Genomic DNA, 17,810 nt, shown 5'->3' on the forward strand with positions numbered 1-17,810 from the left:
TTCAAATCAGCATATGACTGTTGCCTATATGATGCTACTTTTAAACAATCACGCATCACTTTAACCTTTTCTTCAGTTTCCTTAATCAAATCAACTCCATGAATTTGGTGTTCTTTGAGTTCTGTCTAGTACAATGGTGTCTGGCACTTTCGGCCATACAATACCTCATAAGGTGTCATTTTTAAACTCGTCTGGAAACTGTTGTTGTAGGCAAATTTCACCAATAGTAAATATTTTTCCCAACTACCTTGAAGTTCAAAGACACAACACCTTAACATGTCCTCGAGAGTCTAAATCATCAGTTCAAAATGACCATCTGTCTGTGGGTGGAATACCGTACTAAAACTCAAATTTGTACCCAAAGCTTCTTGCAACTTTTTCCAAAATCTTGAAGTAAATATTGGATCCCTATCTGAAATGATCGACAACGGTACCCTGTGTAGTCTCATAATCTCGGATATGTACAAGTCAGCCAATCTATTAAGAGAGAAGTCTATTCGTACAGGAATAAAATGAGCTGACTTCATTAGACGATAAACTATAACCCAAATGGCATCTTTCCTCTTCGGTGTTAACAGCAATCCTGTAACAAAATCCATAGTAACCCTATCTCATTTCGATTCAAGAACCATCATGGGCTGTAATAAACCTGAAGGTACTTGGTGTTCAGCCTTGACTTGTTGACATATCAAGCATGTCGATACAAATTTGGAGATGTATCCTTTCATGCCATTCCACCAATACATTTTCTTCAAATCATTGTACATACTGGTATTTCCTGGATGAATAGATAAACAACTGTAATGCGTTTCTTGCAAAATTTTTCGAATCATCTCGTCGTCTCTCGGTACATAGACCCTATCTCTGAACATCAAGCAATAGTCGAAACTAATCCAAAAATCTGATTCAGTGCCTGACTCACATTGAGCTCTCTTGTCTTGCAAGTTAATACCATTGATCTGAGCATTGCAAATTTCTTGTAGAAATGTTGGTCTGGCTCTTAACTCTACCTCTACCAAAACTGTACCCTCAACTAACAAGGCCAACTGCGTGTTCAAGGCTCTCAAGGAAAACAAAGATTTTCTGCTTAGTGCATCTGCGGCCACATTCGCCTTTCCCGGATGGTAGTCAATGATCAGCTCATAATCTTTAATCAACTCTAACCATCTCCATTGTCTTCGATTCAATTCTTTTTGAGTCATCAAATATTTCAAACTCTTATGATTTGTGAATATACGACAAGTTTCACCATACAAATGGTGTCTCCAAATCTTCAAGGCAAATACAATGGAAGCTAGCTCTAAGTCGTGTGTTGGATAATTTTTCTCGTGCGACTTTAGTTGCCTAGAAGCATATGCTATTACTTTGCCCTCTTGCATAAGCACACAAACCAGTCCATTTAAGGATGCGTCACTATAGACCACGAATTCCTTTCCCGGCTTTGGTCGCACTAAAATTAGAGCTTCGGTTAGCAATGTTTTCAATTTCTCGAAACTCTGCTGACACTTCTCTGGCCATTCAAAATTTACATCCATTTGTAGCAACCTCATCAAAGGAGTTGCAATCATCAAAAATCCTTTTACGAAGCGTCGATAGTAATCGACTAAGCCTTATGCTCTTCGGTGGCTTCCACTCAACAATAGTAGATATTTTATTTGGATCAACTCGGATGCCATCACCCGACACAATGTGACCGAGGAATCCAACCTCTCGGAGCCAAAACTCACTATTACTAAATTTAGCATACAACTATTTGTCCCATAAGATTTGTAAAACCGTTCTCAAGTGTCCCGCATGCTCGATTTCATCATTGGAATAAATCAGGATGTCATCAATAAACACAACAACAAACTTGTCTAAGTTTGGTAAAAAAACACGATTCATTAAGTCCATAAACGCAGTCAGGGCGTACTTTAGACCAAAAGGCATGACTAGGAACTCGAAATGACCATACCTCGTCCTGAAAGCAGTCTTAGGTACATCTGATTCTTTTACTCGCAACTGATAGTAGCTGGATTTTAGATCTATTTTAGAAAACACAGTGGCTGCCTTTAATTGATCAAACAAGTCATCTATTCTTGCCAATGGATACTTGCTCTTGATGGATTCCCTGTTGAGCTGTCGGTAGTCTATGCATAGCCTTACAGATCCATCTTTCTTCTTTACAAATAATACTGGAGCACCCCAAGGTGAAAAACTCAGTCTTGTAAAACCTTTATATGTCAGCTCTTGCAACTGTGCTTTTAACTCTCTCAGCTCAGTTGGTGCCATCCTATACGAAGTAATAGAAATGGGAGCTGTCTCAGGCACCAGTTCAATACCAAACTCTACTTCTCTAACGGGAGGTAATCGGGGTAGCTCTTCCAGAAACACATCCGGATACTCACATATTATCGGTACCGATTCCAATTTCAACTCAGATCCTTTAGTATTCAACAGAAAAGCAAGGTAGGCTTCATATCCTTTTCTCATATACCTTTGAGCCATCATTGAGGTAATCACAACCGCCAGAGTATCCAACTCGCTTGAATCAATCCAAAGAATCTCACCATCTGAGCATTTCAATTCAATATACTTGCTACCATAATTTACAATCACATCATGCACAGCTAACCAATCCATGCCAAGTATTACATCAAACTCATCGAATGGCGATAACATAAGGTTAGCTGGGAAACAATTACCTTCAATCGTCAAGGGACAATTCTTACAAACTTTATCAACTAGAACTAACTTGCCTAGAGGGTTTGACACCTTAATCATAAATTTCGTAGGTTCTACAGACATGTCCATGCTAAACACTAATTTCATGCAAATGTATGAATGGGTTGATCCTGGATCAATTAAGGCAATGACACGAGTATTATAAATAGAAAATGTACTCGTGATGACATCGAGAGCAGAGGCTTCCTCTTGAGCGCGTATTGCATAAGTTCTTGCCGGGGTACGGGCCTCTGATTTTGTAGTAGCATCCTTCACAGCAGTTCGACTGCCACTTGGACTTCTAGGATGTCTCAGAGGTCTACCTCGAGAAATAGGAGCATTCAGCTGCGGAGCTAATTCAACCTCTTTATTAGCTCACTCTGGGTAGTCTCTGAGAAAATGGTCAAGAGACCCACATCTGCAACACGCACCACTCTTCATTCGGCACTCTCCAAAGTGAAATTTGTTGTAGCTTTTACACTTCAAATTTTGATCATCTACGCTTCCCACACTAGTTACCATAAGGGAAGAAGATAGCGGGTTATGTCGCTTGGAGCTTTTTGCTCTACCCAAATATCCTACTGATGAAGTGGAAAGTTCTTGGTGACTTCTCGGGGGAAGGAGTGTGCTCTGCCACTAGACCTCTTACTCGAAACTTAGCTTCTCTCTTAGTTTTCTTTCTTTCATTATTTAGCTCTTTGGCCTTCTTGGCCCAGTCAGCTAATGTGGCAAATTCTTATATCTCAAGGATCCCAATTAGCAATTTAATTTCCCCATTCAAGCCTTCCTCGAAGTGCTTACACATTTCTGTCTCTGATTGGACCCACTCCGTTGCATACTGACTTAACCTCATGAATTTCCTTTCGTACTCTGACACAGTCTTACTCCCTTGTTTGAGTTCCAGGAACTCCTTTCGTTTCGAGTCCAAAAACCTTTGACTGATGTATTTCTTTTTAAACCCAGCTTGGAAGAACTCCTATGTAATGTTTTCTTTCGGTACAACTGAGGATACCGTTTTCCACCAATGATATGTTGTATCTTTCAGAAGACATACAACACACTTCAAGCATTCCTCGGGTGTACATGACAATTCATCCAAAACTCGCACAGTATTCTTGAGCCAGAACTCAGCTTGTTCAGCATCATCATCAACCTTAGCTCTAAACTCTTCAGCCCCATATTTTCTAAGTTTGTCCACTGGGGCTTTACTGATTCTCGTAGGTGCCATACCCTATGGCACTTCTCTCTCAGGCTGAGCAAGGGGTGAAGGAGGTCGTGGTATGTTAGGGCGGTTTCTCAAATAATCCCTAAACCATTCATCCATCATCTCGAAGAAGGCAGCTTTTGCCTCTTCCCGGCCTTCAAACATAGGTTGTCTACTACTACTAGCAGTAGCTCGCTGAACGGAGGCTGGAGCATGACTCTCGGCTCCCTTGGACTTTTCTTGTGCTTGATTGGAAAACATTTACTATATTTGAATACAATTAAAAATGGTTAGGAGATGTCATACTATCATAACTTGTATAATGGCATGTATAACTATACTCAATACATGCTACTTCAGTCTTAGAATCGACTAAACTGTAGCTCTGATACCACTAAATGTAAAACCCCTTACCCGTAACCTAGACCAGGGCAAGGTACGAGGCGTTACCAGACATATACTCGGACACTTTTAGAAAATACGGGTTATAAAATTTCATTTTAATTTAAAACCAAATAAACAACATCACAGTGTCCCTATTATGGGCCTACGAGACCCAAGACATGCATTAAGAATGGTCCGAGACTAAACTGAGAGCTTAAGAAAATCTTAGGAAAATTTCTAGGTTTAAGCCTTACAGGCTCGTGTGGAGGCAATGCACACGCTCGTGTGCTTGGAACACACCCGTGTCCCTTACCCCTGTGGAATTAATTAAATTTATTTTCCATTTCGAATCTACAGGGGTTTTCACACGGCTGAGCACACCCCCGTGTCATTGGCCCGTGTCTCTCAAAGGGCCTAGACACGCCCGTGTAGTCGCCCGTGTCCAAAAATCTAGACATTCTATTTATGACATCATCATTCATTTTGAGGCACACGGCCAAGGCACACGCCCGTGTGCTAGGCCATGTCCTCCACACGGTTGATACACACGGCCGTGTCTCTGCCCGTGTGTTTACTACCATGCAAACTGACCTAAAATTTTAGGTGCAGGGGACCCACGACCAGGCAACACGCCATGGGGCTGACCGTATGTCACACACGGCCTAGACACATGCCCGTGTGTCTACCCATGTGGACCTTTTTAAGGCTATTTTCCAAGCCTTTGTCACCCTCTAACATGCATACACAATTTAAAAATTTCAAGGGTATTTAACATGGCCTAATTATACTCTTAAGCAACCTTAGCATAATTCATTGCACTTTAACCTCATCTCATCGGTTTAACACTTGCTAAATTATCCTTTTTGTAATAAAGATTGCCATACCATCAAACACATTTAGACTTGGCTCATTTTACAACTCATTGCTAATTATGATCTAGCCATCTCCAAGTGCTTTGGCCACATTCCACTTGTCTATTCATGATATACCATATTTAACCATCTAATGAACATTTAAACACCAACATGCACAATTAGTAGGTTACAACCTACATCAAATTGAGCCATGTCTTATGGCCATATACAAAATGAATAGGTATATCATTCAAGCCCTTACATTGGCTAGCCAAATAACACATATAACAAAATAACCAAAAATCCTATACATGCCATTAAACAAAATGTAAGTATCTATATACCAAAGTAGGACAAGTCGATAGTGTATTGATTCTCCAATCGTCTTCCAATCTTCACGGGTCCTTGAGCTCTGTAAGACAGGGAAAAGAGAAGGGGGTAAGCATTTATATGCTTAGTAAATTCGGATAACTGGAAAGTAAATTTATCGGTTAATTAGCATACAACCATATTTAGGCAATAATTCCAACAAGCATGAAATAGTTTCCCTATCACATACACTCAATCATCAAATTAGTCTCATAACAATACATCATATCATTAGTCTTAGATGAGCTCATCAATTCAATATTCCTATTATTTTTTTAGCATGTTAATTCCTGTTGAATTTCTAGAAAATCTCGATGGATTACCATTTACTGTCAAATCATACAAGTGATCATCTCAAGTATGCACTCCCGTGAACCTTACATCTTATGGCCGGATTACTGGTCTAAACTAAATCCCTTGTAGTAATAACTCATAGAGAAATATCGGGATTACCATTCCAGGCTAAATCCCTCTTCAATGCAAATTGCTCTCATAAGCTTGGGTATGAATTCTCAGTCTAGGCTAAATTCAGTCCTCAATCGAATTACTCGTCCTGGCTAAATCCTTAATGTATCATATTCTTCAAGAGGCTCGATCACTCAAGGAACACTCGTCTAGGCTAGATCCTTTCTATTTTGAGATCATCCGATTAGCCGTCCGGGCTAAATCTTTTTTTGAAACACATGCAAAATCTCGTATCATGCAAGCCATATTTTATCCATCGAATTTTCCCTTTCATTTTCAACCGGGACATTTATCATCTTTCGTTTACACAAACCCATTTCATAAATTATCATGGAATGAATATCTAGATTCTCATACATTCGAGAACATGAATGTTTAAGTATATTAAGAGTTTACTTCGGGTTTTACAAACTTACCTGGTAATTGCTTCAAATTCGTGTCTTGGTTATTCCGAAACCTTTCGTTTTCCATGGTCGACCTCCGAAATTTGTTCCTCGGGGTCTATATTAATAAAATTAGATTATTAATACATCATATTATTCATTTTAGGCCTAAAACTCACCCCAAGAAAAATGACCATTTTGCCCCTAACCTTTCACAATATTTACAATTTAGTCCTAGGGCTCGTATAATGAAATGCATGTAAAACTCACCCCATGTTTTACCTTCATTCTATATTTTCCTACCCATTTCCAAAACTTTTACAATTTCGTCCTTTAAGCCATTTCAAAAAACCACTTAGTAAAAGTTGTTTACCATCCTTTAAAAACTCTCATGTCCCTCCATATATCATCAAAACACAAACATCTCATGCATGGATAAATTTTTGAACAAGAACCCTAGCTTGAAATATGGGTAGAAATAGAGAGGGCATGTGGGTCTCAAAAATACGAAGAACATTAAAAACAGGGTTAGGGAGCACTTACTATTGAGCTTGAAATGTTGAAAACCCTAGCTACGGAGAGCATGTAAATTTTGGCAGCATGGAGAAGATGAATGACATGATTTTGGCTTATTTTTCCCTTTTTATTCTTTAATTAACCAAATGACCAAAATGCCCTTCATTACTAAACTTCTAAAATTTTCCATGCATGCCCATTTTTGTCCAAAAACTTAGAAATTGGGAAAATTACTCTTTAAGGATCTCTAATTAATAATCCATAGCAATTTCATACTAATTCTTCTAAAACCCAAGTTTTGCAATTTATTCAATTTGATCCTTAATTTCCAATTGGGCACTTTACACATAGAATTTCTTCATGAAACTTTAACACATGCTTATTATCATATCCTAGACCTCATAAGGCTCATAAAATAATTATTTCAACATCAGATTTGTGGTCCCAAAACCACTATTCTGACTAGGCCCTAATTCGGGATGTTACACCCCCAAACTTATTTTCAAAGAATATTTTGAATAGTACTGAGTCTAGTGTTTGGGACAATTTAAAGATAATTAAGAGAGAAGTGATGGCTAAATATTACAAGGGCTTAAATAAAATTAGGCCATATAGTCTCAAAGTTTGGTTTCAAGGGATAAAATTTCATCAAGGTTGGCTTGAAAGGCTCAAACGGTCCAAAAAAAAAGTTGCCTAAATCATTTTCAACTTTCCATGCTTCCTAAGATTTCGCCACAAGAAACTACTAAGTCAATTCTAGAGACTTAAACTTTCATGCATGCCTAACTTCCTTAAGGAACTAAAAGGTTTTATGGTATGATTTGCATGATTTATTAAGAGTACATTTATGCCATAATTCAACCAACATAGCAATTATTGAAATAATAGAATTTTATTCATACTGAAGTTTAGCATACTTAACAAAATTTCAAAATTTTGAACAAAATATATCATAATCATAATTCAAAGAAAATTTTATTTTAAGGGGAAAGAATTTCAATTTTTTGGTCCCCCCTACTTGAGATGAATAATGTCCTCATTGTTAGAAGGGAATAGATACTATACACCAGGTAGGATTCTAGAAAAGATGAGGTGAGTCAATTTGACTGCTTAAGTACCAAGCTTTCTCTAGATCCAATCCTAGACATGTATATATCTATTGCCACACTTTGTACTTTGCAACTTATTCATTTTTGTTTATGATTTCCACCTCTTGTTTTATTATACGAAAAATAAAAATCCTAATAGAACCTAATCCTAAAACTTTAAATAGTCTAGGAAAGAAAATGAGATAAAGTATAGATCCCCCCTTTTTATTTATTTGCAAATCCCTCAAATTTTGGCTCATATTTTTCCTTCCTCAACATTGGAGTCCATGGTTCAAATATAAAGTCTGAAAATTCAGGCACAAAAACAAACAAGTTATGAAATATATATTTAAATGCAACTCTAATTGAGTCATCCCGTATTTTTTAGTATCTTCAGTACTCTTGTTACTACAACTACATGTGTTGCAGCATAGCCATTATACCAAACTGTTCACTTCGTGGAATGGTGCTAGATAAAGGGACTCTCAGCATTGAACTTTGGAAATTTGTTAAGTTCGGTTTCAATTTTGGGAAAATGTGTGAGTAGCTGAGGGGAGGGTTTAGAGTTGAAGAGGGTGGTGGTTTTAAGGATAGTTTAGGTGAGGTAGTTGGTCACTTTGAATGAAGATGTTTGGGGTGGTGATTCAGGGAGTTAAAGGCTGCAACATTAAGGGGTTAAGTGAGATGCACTATTGGGCTACTTGGGAGTGGTGGTGGAGCAAAGTAAGGGCTATAGGTTTGTGTGGAAAAGGGTTGAACATTTCTCTTCTTAGTAGTGTCTTAAGCCTAATGGCAGCTCCTTTTTTGATCTTAAGCTCCTGTACTGAAAATAAACTAAAAAAAAACTCAAAGAAATAAGTGCTTGTGTTAAAAGTTGACCCTTTATTTAACCAAACAAATACTTAAATTCTTTGGGCTACTTAGAAAAATATTTTTTTGAAAATTTACAGTAAATTACACTTCTAAGAAAGACTGGAGGGGTCACGGATGGTCCCGCTTAAGTCTCAATCTCCTAGACGGAGTTTTAATTAATGTAATGAACCAAAGAAAATTTTATCTAAGTCTACCATTTTAGTCAAATAAGAAAAAAAACTAAAAATATAAAACAACGATAGAGAAAGTGAAGAGAACTCCTTCCATTTTATTCAAGATCGTCATTGACCATAGTGGTGTTAAATGGCCATTTGTCATACCAACCATAACCATCTAGGAAGAAATCATATTTTTCCCATCAAACCTGTCTAGCATCTTATTAGGGAAAGAAAACTCGGAATGATATTTCTTGGTGGCCTTATTTAACTTCTTGTAATTCCTACAAATCATTCAACCCATGACTCTAGTATTTGCAATAATCCATCCGACACCCTTCTTGTGCTTTTCCAAAACAACAAATGAGTCTTTTTCTTCATTCTTGGTGAACTAAACTGAAATCATGATAGGTAAAAATATAGATAAACCCAAATAATCCTATTTCAAATGAAGAGGCAAAGTCTTCAGTTCTAATTCGACTGGCTCCTTAATCAACACTTTTGGCTGTGTGTACTCCCGAATAATAACTCTAATGGTTCCAGTGGAACTTTCTGAGTGAATCCCTTCGTTTTAGCTTTTAACAAAGCCAAACATTCCTTGTCTTCATCATCACTTGGAGAATTCGCTAACAGAATACATTTTAATGGATCATCCACAAAATTGAGCTCCAGCTCTGTAAAAGCTAGCAATTCCATCTTAGAAATAGTAGAACAGTCTTCAACTACTCTGGGGATTTAACAGCATCGAAGTTATTAAAAGTCACATTGTCATCAAAAATTTCTTTCAACTAAGTATCTCATTGTTGCTTCTCGAATCGTTGAGGATATGGCAATGGTGGAATCTTAGCTTTAATCGGATAACTCTTCTGTGGAAATTTTTTGGCATCTGACAAGGGTATTAGATAATTAGAACTAACTGTTTTAGATTTTACTTTGTCAAGGATCACTGAATCTGACTTCTGTGATATAGGAGTTTCAACACTTAGTTGAACTTCCTCTTTGTCTTGAGCTACAATAAGCTCATCTTGAACCTCAACCACCTTGGGCTCCAATGTCTTTCCACTTGGCAAAGAGACTGCTTTGCAATGTTCTTTTCCCAAAATTTTTGGATTTTCTGTGTCGCTCGGCCAAATACCTTGGGGTTTACTTCAAAGTTCATTGGTTAGCTGACCCATTTGATTCTCCAGATTTCTTAAAGTGGTATCATTCTTCGCTATGTATGCCTTCAACAGATTCTGAAGATCACTGGAAGATTCAGTTTGTGGGGGTTGTTGCACTTGTTGAGAATGTTCTGACGAATAATTTGGTTGAAATTGCATAACAGTCGCTATGGTCTGCCCATTGATTACACTATGGAGAAATTGGATGATTCTGCTATGAACAGCTGTAAAAATTTGATTGCGAACCATTCCAATTCTGATTTCCCATGTAATAAATTGACTCTTGATTCGATAGGCAATTTTTAATGAAATGGTCATTTCCACAGTATTCACAAGAAATATTCTCGAACTAGTTCAACTGCTGACCTGACAAATTACCATTGAAACCATTAACAATTACGTTCTTAAGCATAGAAGACATAGAGGATACTTGGGCTACCAAAGAAGCAAGTTTGTCCACTTTATGTACTCCTACTGCTCGTCTTTCTGAGGCTGCTCGGTTGGTTGGCCACTGATAGTTATTACTGGCAATTCTTTCAATAACCTCGTAAGCATCGTTATAAGACTTAGAAAGAAGGGCTCCATTTGCCGAAGCATCCACCATTATTCTAGTATGAATATTGAGACAAACATAGAAAGTCTCCATTTGAACACAGCAAGGAATGTCGTGATAAGGGCACTTTCGTAAAAACTCATTAAACTGCTCCCATGCTTCATATAAAGATTCTTTGTCAAGTTGCTGAAACGAAGTGAATTTATTTCGGATCTTGGCAGTTAAAGATGGAGAGAAATATTTCATTACGAAACATTCAACCAACCCTTGCCTTGTAGTTATGGAACCAGATGGTAGGCAGTTCAACCACGCTCGTGCTCTATCTCTTAAGGAGTATGGAAATAATCTTAGTCTCAAGGCATCCTTAGTCACCCTGACTAGTTTAAATGAGTCACTCATTTCCATGAAAAGCCAAAGATGAAGATGTGGATCTTCAGTAGGAATCCCACTAAATTGACCCATATTTTGCAACATTTGGAACATGATTGGCTTTAGCTCGAATTGTTGTGCCTCAATTTTGAGTCTTCTAATTCTCAAATTGAGGTCGTTGAATAGAGGAATGGCATATTGTTGAATGGCACAGTTTCTATCATCGACAACAATGATTGGATTGTGAGTATTATAAACGAATGTTCTTCCTAGATTTTGGTTTGGATTTTCGAAGTTCATATATTTGGTCCTTCTTTGGTTAGCTTATCTTCTCCTTTGTTAGAAATTCCTTTCAATTTTAGGGTTTACGGGGAGTCAGTCAATAATTTTATCAATACTCATAAACACCTGAAACAAACACACAAAAATGGAATTAAAATTTAACAAAAAAATAGACCAAAATGCAAAATTAACAATTTCACAAATAATGTCTTTTAAAATAGTCCCCGGGAATGGCGCCAAAAACTTGGAACGACGAAAATGTGCAAGTGTACACAATCACAACATGTAATAAAGTGACAAGTAAATGTCGAGTTATCGTACCCACGGGGACTGTGAAAAAAATTATTTATGAATGCAATTTTAAAAACACTTTGGTGAAAAATAAATATTTTGATTTGAAGAAGTGATTAAAAACTAGGATTTAACAAAGTAAAATAAATAAAAATAAAATAAAAGTTCCAATGCACGATTTCAAAAGATGATTTTAATCAAGATGGCGTAATTGTGTTAGATTAATTGCATTTCTTAACTTACAATTATTAAACTCATGTTCATGTTGATACGAATAAATTCAAGGCAACTCGGTAATTTGCTAACTTATGAACATACTTACATGCTAAAATTCATTTATCTCTTGACTATATCTCTATGTCAATTAAATCGATTAAACAAATTCTAATAAGCAAATGTGTTAATGCACATACATACTTATGACATTAAAATAATCTCTTGTACATATCTCTACCCCAATTCAAACAATTAATTAAATCTCATAAGCACATAAAAGATTATGTGAGGTAACAATGTATTGCTACCTTGAAATAGTTTAATCACAATAATCTTGCAAGTTATGCAAGGCTAATGTATCGCTAGATATCGTTGCTAATTTAACCCTCAGCTACCTTAGATGATTAAACGTGCACTGATTAAATATCATGTCAATTAATTACAATTTCAATATGTTTAAATAATTAATTCATTAGTTACCTTACAATTGTAATGCAAGAATAACTTAGTCATGATTTTACTTAATCAAACATCTTACCGAGGCCTATAACAATACAAACACAATTTGGTTCATCATATTAATTAACCTAACACGAATTAAATTCAAGCCATACTAATTAAATTAAACAATTCAACATCACAAATATTCATAGACATGTTCATCATAACAACAACAAAATTAAAAGGATAGGGAACAAGAATCAAATTCGGTGTTTTCTCCGTGGCTTAACTAGTTTGCTCCTTTCCTCTTTCTCTGCTTGTTCTTGTCGAATTGAGGCTTCTACAAACACTTGAATGCTTCTCAAAATGATGGTTTATTGAATCTTTTTCAAGAGGTGAAATCGACAAGGGAATTGGGGAAGAAAATGCAGAACAATTGAAACGAATGAAGAGAGAAAAATGAGAGAGAAATGAAGAGATGAGAAGGGTTGAGTTGTGTTTGAAGTAAGCAGCCAAGGGGAGTATTTATAGGCTGACAAGGTTGCTAAAAATAGCCAAAATCAGCAGCCAAAGACTTCCCCCATGGCTGGCCACGCATGTGGCATGTTTGAAGATTTCAAACATGCTATTTTAAGGTAAGGGCAAATCTAGAAAGGCATAAATAGTGGAGGGGTTTGAATGCAATTTGAAGGAGTCTTCAAGAGCCATTTAGGAAGCCAAATAATCAGCTAAGCAAGCTGATTGGGCCAGGATGTGGGACAGTTTTAGGATGCCCAATGCTTGGTTGGATCAGTTTTCTCAGTTCAGCTCAACTGGGCCCCTTTTCATAATTAATTAACAATAGTTTATTTAACCCAATTAAATTAGATTAAATTTAAAATTAAATATATTATGAATTAATACATATAATTTGGACCGTCTTGTGCTGAAAAAATGGATTTGCCTTGATTCTTCAAAATTGCTTCTCGATTTTGTGCTTCTAATAGTGATTGCCGAGCTATTTTTCGCCATTTTGCAAATCTGTCGAAAATATTAATTTTGATATAATAAAATTCAACATGTTCATAATTTTGGTACAATTTAATTATTTTATAAATATTATTTATTTTTCAACACGAATTTTACCGAAACTGCATGAATTTGAGTTAAAAAGGGCATGAAAAAGTGTATATATTTTCGTGTTTCCATTCCTATGTCTTACTGTATTAATATATGTTTTCTTAGATAAATCTTAAACTCACATTAAGCTTTCATAAGCTCACCCCTCAGTGTTCAACTTTTCAGGGAAACCTCGAAACTAGGACCCAACCTAGCATACGGAGATTCACCTCGAACATCAGACTATTTTTAAATAAGCATTATTAATAAGTATTTATTAGTTTTGGTTTGTAATTTTTGATTACATGTGCTCTGTGGCTTGGTAACTTTTCATTTGGGGATTTCTGCATGCATGGACTACTTAAGTATAATAACTGAGAAATACATAATATTTGGATTAATTAAAATTTGACATTATTCTCCAATTCCCGTTGCATTTCAATGAAGTTGTTTTTGAAAAACAAATTGATAAGGCAACTAGGTTTCCAAAATGACATGAATAATAGTTTTCCATTGCACTAGCTAACATTGAGTTTTATAAAGCAGAGCAACAAACAAACAATTTTTCTAAAACAACACTGTCAACCGAAAATGAATCTTAAGTATAGATGACCTAATAAATGAATGCTTTTAAAACTAACTCAAAATACAACCATGGTTTTTCTCTAAAATGAGTCGATTTAAGGTCTTCAAAAGTATCATAAGTTAGCTTAGGCATTTCGGTGGCTAATGTAGCCTTCTCAATCTAGTCATAACGTCTAAGTCAAGTTAAGGGGTTATTGAACCTAAAAATGATAGGTTATTGCCACATCTAGTCTTTGCTCATATAGCAGGCGGTAAAGCCGTATCCCTCAAGGGTAGCTATCAAGTATAAATTGACTTTCATATCTTTTGCTCCCTTAACACGTGGTAGAGCCTTATCTTTCAGGGGAAGCTATCAAGCCATTGGCTTTCATCTCTTTTTCCTCCATGATACATAATAATTCTATATCCTTCAAGGGAATCTATTAAGCAAAAAGCTTTCATTTTATTGTCTCCATGACTCATGGTAGAATCCTATCCCTTAAGATAAATTATCAAGCCAAAACTAGCTTTCATATCTTTTTCTCTCATGATCTTTGGTAAAGCCATATCCCTCAAGAGAAACTACTTAATAAATAGGCAAAAATCCCAAAGAATAAGTAATTCAAAATGTTTGGGCGTAAAGGACCCAAACTTAATAGTTTTTTATTGTAATGCTACAGTTGGTGCATTAATATAAGCATTACAAACCAACGAACTTCTAAATAAATCAGAGGAGAAAACAATAGTTGCATAGTCCTTAGATACAACCCTATTTGATAAAGAAGCTCTAACCAACAAATGCAGGGTCTTGAAAGGTGACTTTGATAGAAAAGTCCATTTCAACCAATTAGAAGGAGATCGTGCACTCTCATGAAAGGAAGTGAACCATGGGTAGAAAAAGGAATGAAGAGAAAACTTGGCCATAAAGAGGCAAGTATAATAATTAAGATAGGCCATCTTTTACTGCCATTATTCCATAATATTTGAATGGTACTTATCCTAAAAATACTCATCAACTTAAGCATCAGAGAGTGTTTTTGAGTGCAAAATCAAACGACCTCACACTTTCCCATGTTCTTGCATGTCACTCTTGCTTAGTCTTATATCCCATCCAAACTAATGCCTAGTCAAACCCCAAAAAGTTGTAAACCATGTTCATTCTTTCAAGCTCAATTTATTTATAGTCTTAATTGGCTCATAAATCCCTACTTTAGCATTAATGTTGTGTTAGAAATATGATATTGAAAAGCCTAGTTTGAAAAAAAAATGCTTTCGAAATACTTTATTTGGAAAAAGTGCTTTAGAAAAGTTCTTTGAAAAAGTGCTCTAAAAGGCATAGTTTCTAATTTCAAGCATTTAGCATTATTATAAAAAAAATTATGCAAAATGTTAAAATTTTCATTAAACGATACTCAAGTTCATTAATATTATGATATATAAAATATGAATTTTAATTACTTTTTAAACTATTAAGTAATTAACATAAGTTATTTGCAAAATTGAGTTCGAAAATATAAATCATATTTTAGATATGTTTTAAAAATTGATCAGAAACTTATTAAAAAGGCATTCATTCAAGACGACCACATAGCCAGATTACAAAGGACAAATTGATTCAACATAAGAATAGAGTTACAAATAAACTCAGACAAACAACCTAATCCCTTACTATAAGATATAACAATAAGTCACAAGCCAAAAGGTGAATTAATTACAAATAGTCCTTAAGCACATTCATAAAATAGGGAGAAACAATAAAATTATCCATACCGATTCTCCAAAAATAAATCTATGTCTCCATCACACCAAGACACCTCATCAATCATCAAGTCCTTTTCAGGTGTTGAAGCACACTCCAAAAGTGTTGGGATCTGTGATATATTAGGTCTACACAAACAAAATGATACAAACATTCGTTCGCAAAAGCTTAATCCTAAAAGCAAACAAATTAACCAAATATAACACACTACACAGAGTTTAAAAAGTATACCACAAGTCTCTGATGGTCGATGAGATCGTTGTCATCACACCAGCCCAATTTGCAACAGCTTCTCTCATGCCAATATATCATATTTGAGGTGAACCCAAAACACCCACAAAAAAAAAAAGTGAAGATCCTAGTGATTCCTTAACTGAAGAGAAGATAATGACCTTTCTTGCTTGTCAAACATCTTTTCTCACAGCTTGTCTGTGGTGACCCTAAGTTTGTCGAAAAAGGATAAAACATTCGGTTAAAAGGGGAATAAAATAGAAAAGAAGACTAGTAGGGAAAGAGAAAGGAGAAGAGAGGATGATACAGATGAATGAGAACGAGGATTGTAAGTTTGTCCAAGTCATAGATTTGAGTTAGGGCTCTAGACATTCGGAAAGAAACTTAGATTTTGATGCAACCTAAAATGCAAACGAATCCAAGTTAGATAAAAAAAATTAAAGAAAGCAATAAAAATAAACAACTAAGATAAATAAAACCGAACAATAAATCAAATATTAAAATAATAAGGAAGAAAATAAAGAAGATAGATGGAAAAGATGAAACATGGTCTGTAAAACTCCTAATAAGCCTTGCAAACCTAATCAATCCATAACCCATTTCAAATGGATTTAATTTCTCGTCCAAAAAAAATAGAACTTGGTAAGAAAAAACTTAAACATGATCCTCACAATCTGAAAAGATTGTTAAAAACACAGCCCAAAAATTGGCAGATCTAAAAAGATTAGTGAGGTAAGATTGTAGACTGTTGGACACACAATGGTAACATAATCTACCATGCTATTCACCTAAAGGAGATTTAGAGTATTGGCGCATACTTGCATTAAAACATCCACCCATTGGAGGTATCTAAGGAATTGATCAAAGGATGTTTCTAGAAGAAGAAAGATTACGCCCAAGAAAGTGTGCGACTATGAAGGTGTACACCTCAGAGTTTTGTTTGAACAGTAAAAGCCTGTCAAGTGTATGAAGAAGTTTAGGAGACTTAACTATCTTTAAAACCATGCCAGATATGGGTATCTACAAATATATAGTACGCCCGATTTCATGAGTACTCTTCAATTGGCTCTCATACCGGATTGGTTGGGAGTTGTCGAGATTCTATAGCCATAGAAGGTAGAGATAAGAGTAAAAGGAAGAATAGTAAAATAAATGAAAGATTAATTATACGCTATAACTAGAAAACTGTAACACCCCTGACCCATATCCCACACTAGGGTAGGGTATGAGGCGTTACTAGACTTAAACACATACATATAAACATTTTCGGGTCGTAAAATTTTGCTTAAATTTAAAACTTTCAAACTTCCTCTTAACATCCTTAATATGGACCTACAAGGCCCAAAACACACTATGGAAATAGTTTGGGAATAAACCGAACACTTTTTAAAAAATTTCAATGCAAGAAGGGGCACACACCCGTGTGGAAGGGTGACATGCCTGTGTGGAAGGGTGACACACCCCTGTTTCCTCTAAACATGGCCATGTTGAAGGCCCATGTGGCTCACACAGCCTGAACATATAGGGGCACGCCCATGTCCCTAGCCCGTACAAATTTATTTCTCAATTCAAACTTACAGAGGTTTTCACAAGGCTTGGCACACGCCCTTGTCCATGGCTCCTGTCCCTTACACGGCCATGGCACGCCTGTTTCTTAGCCCATGTACAAAAACCTTGACATTCTGTTTCTGACATCATCAACCCTTTAGGGGCACACGACCATTGTACACACCCATGTACTAGGCCGTGTCCTATATACGATTGAGACACATGGTCGTGTCTTTGCCCATATGGTTACTACTGGGCATTCTATTTTGCCAAATTAAGGTGTAGGGGACACACGGCTTGACTA

At 36.1% G+C, this 17,810-nt stretch overlaps 1 non-coding gene across 1 annotated transcript; it reads left to right on the forward strand.

Moving 5' to 3' along the window:
* The first annotated feature begins 10,816 nt into the window (after positions 1-10,816).
* On the forward strand, positions 10,817-10,923 carry LOC121207669 (small nucleolar RNA R71). Its single transcript, XR_005902796.1, has one exon. It is a non-coding gene; the product is annotated as a small nucleolar RNA R71 (small nucleolar RNA).
* Positions 10,924-17,810: the final 6,887 nt, after the last annotated feature.

This window comes from Gossypium hirsutum, chromosome A01, assembly GCF_007990345.1.
Source record: "Gossypium hirsutum isolate 1008001.06 chromosome A01, Gossypium_hirsutum_v2.1, whole genome shotgun sequence".
Taxonomy (NCBI): Eukaryota; Viridiplantae; Streptophyta; class Magnoliopsida; order Malvales; family Malvaceae; genus Gossypium; species Gossypium hirsutum.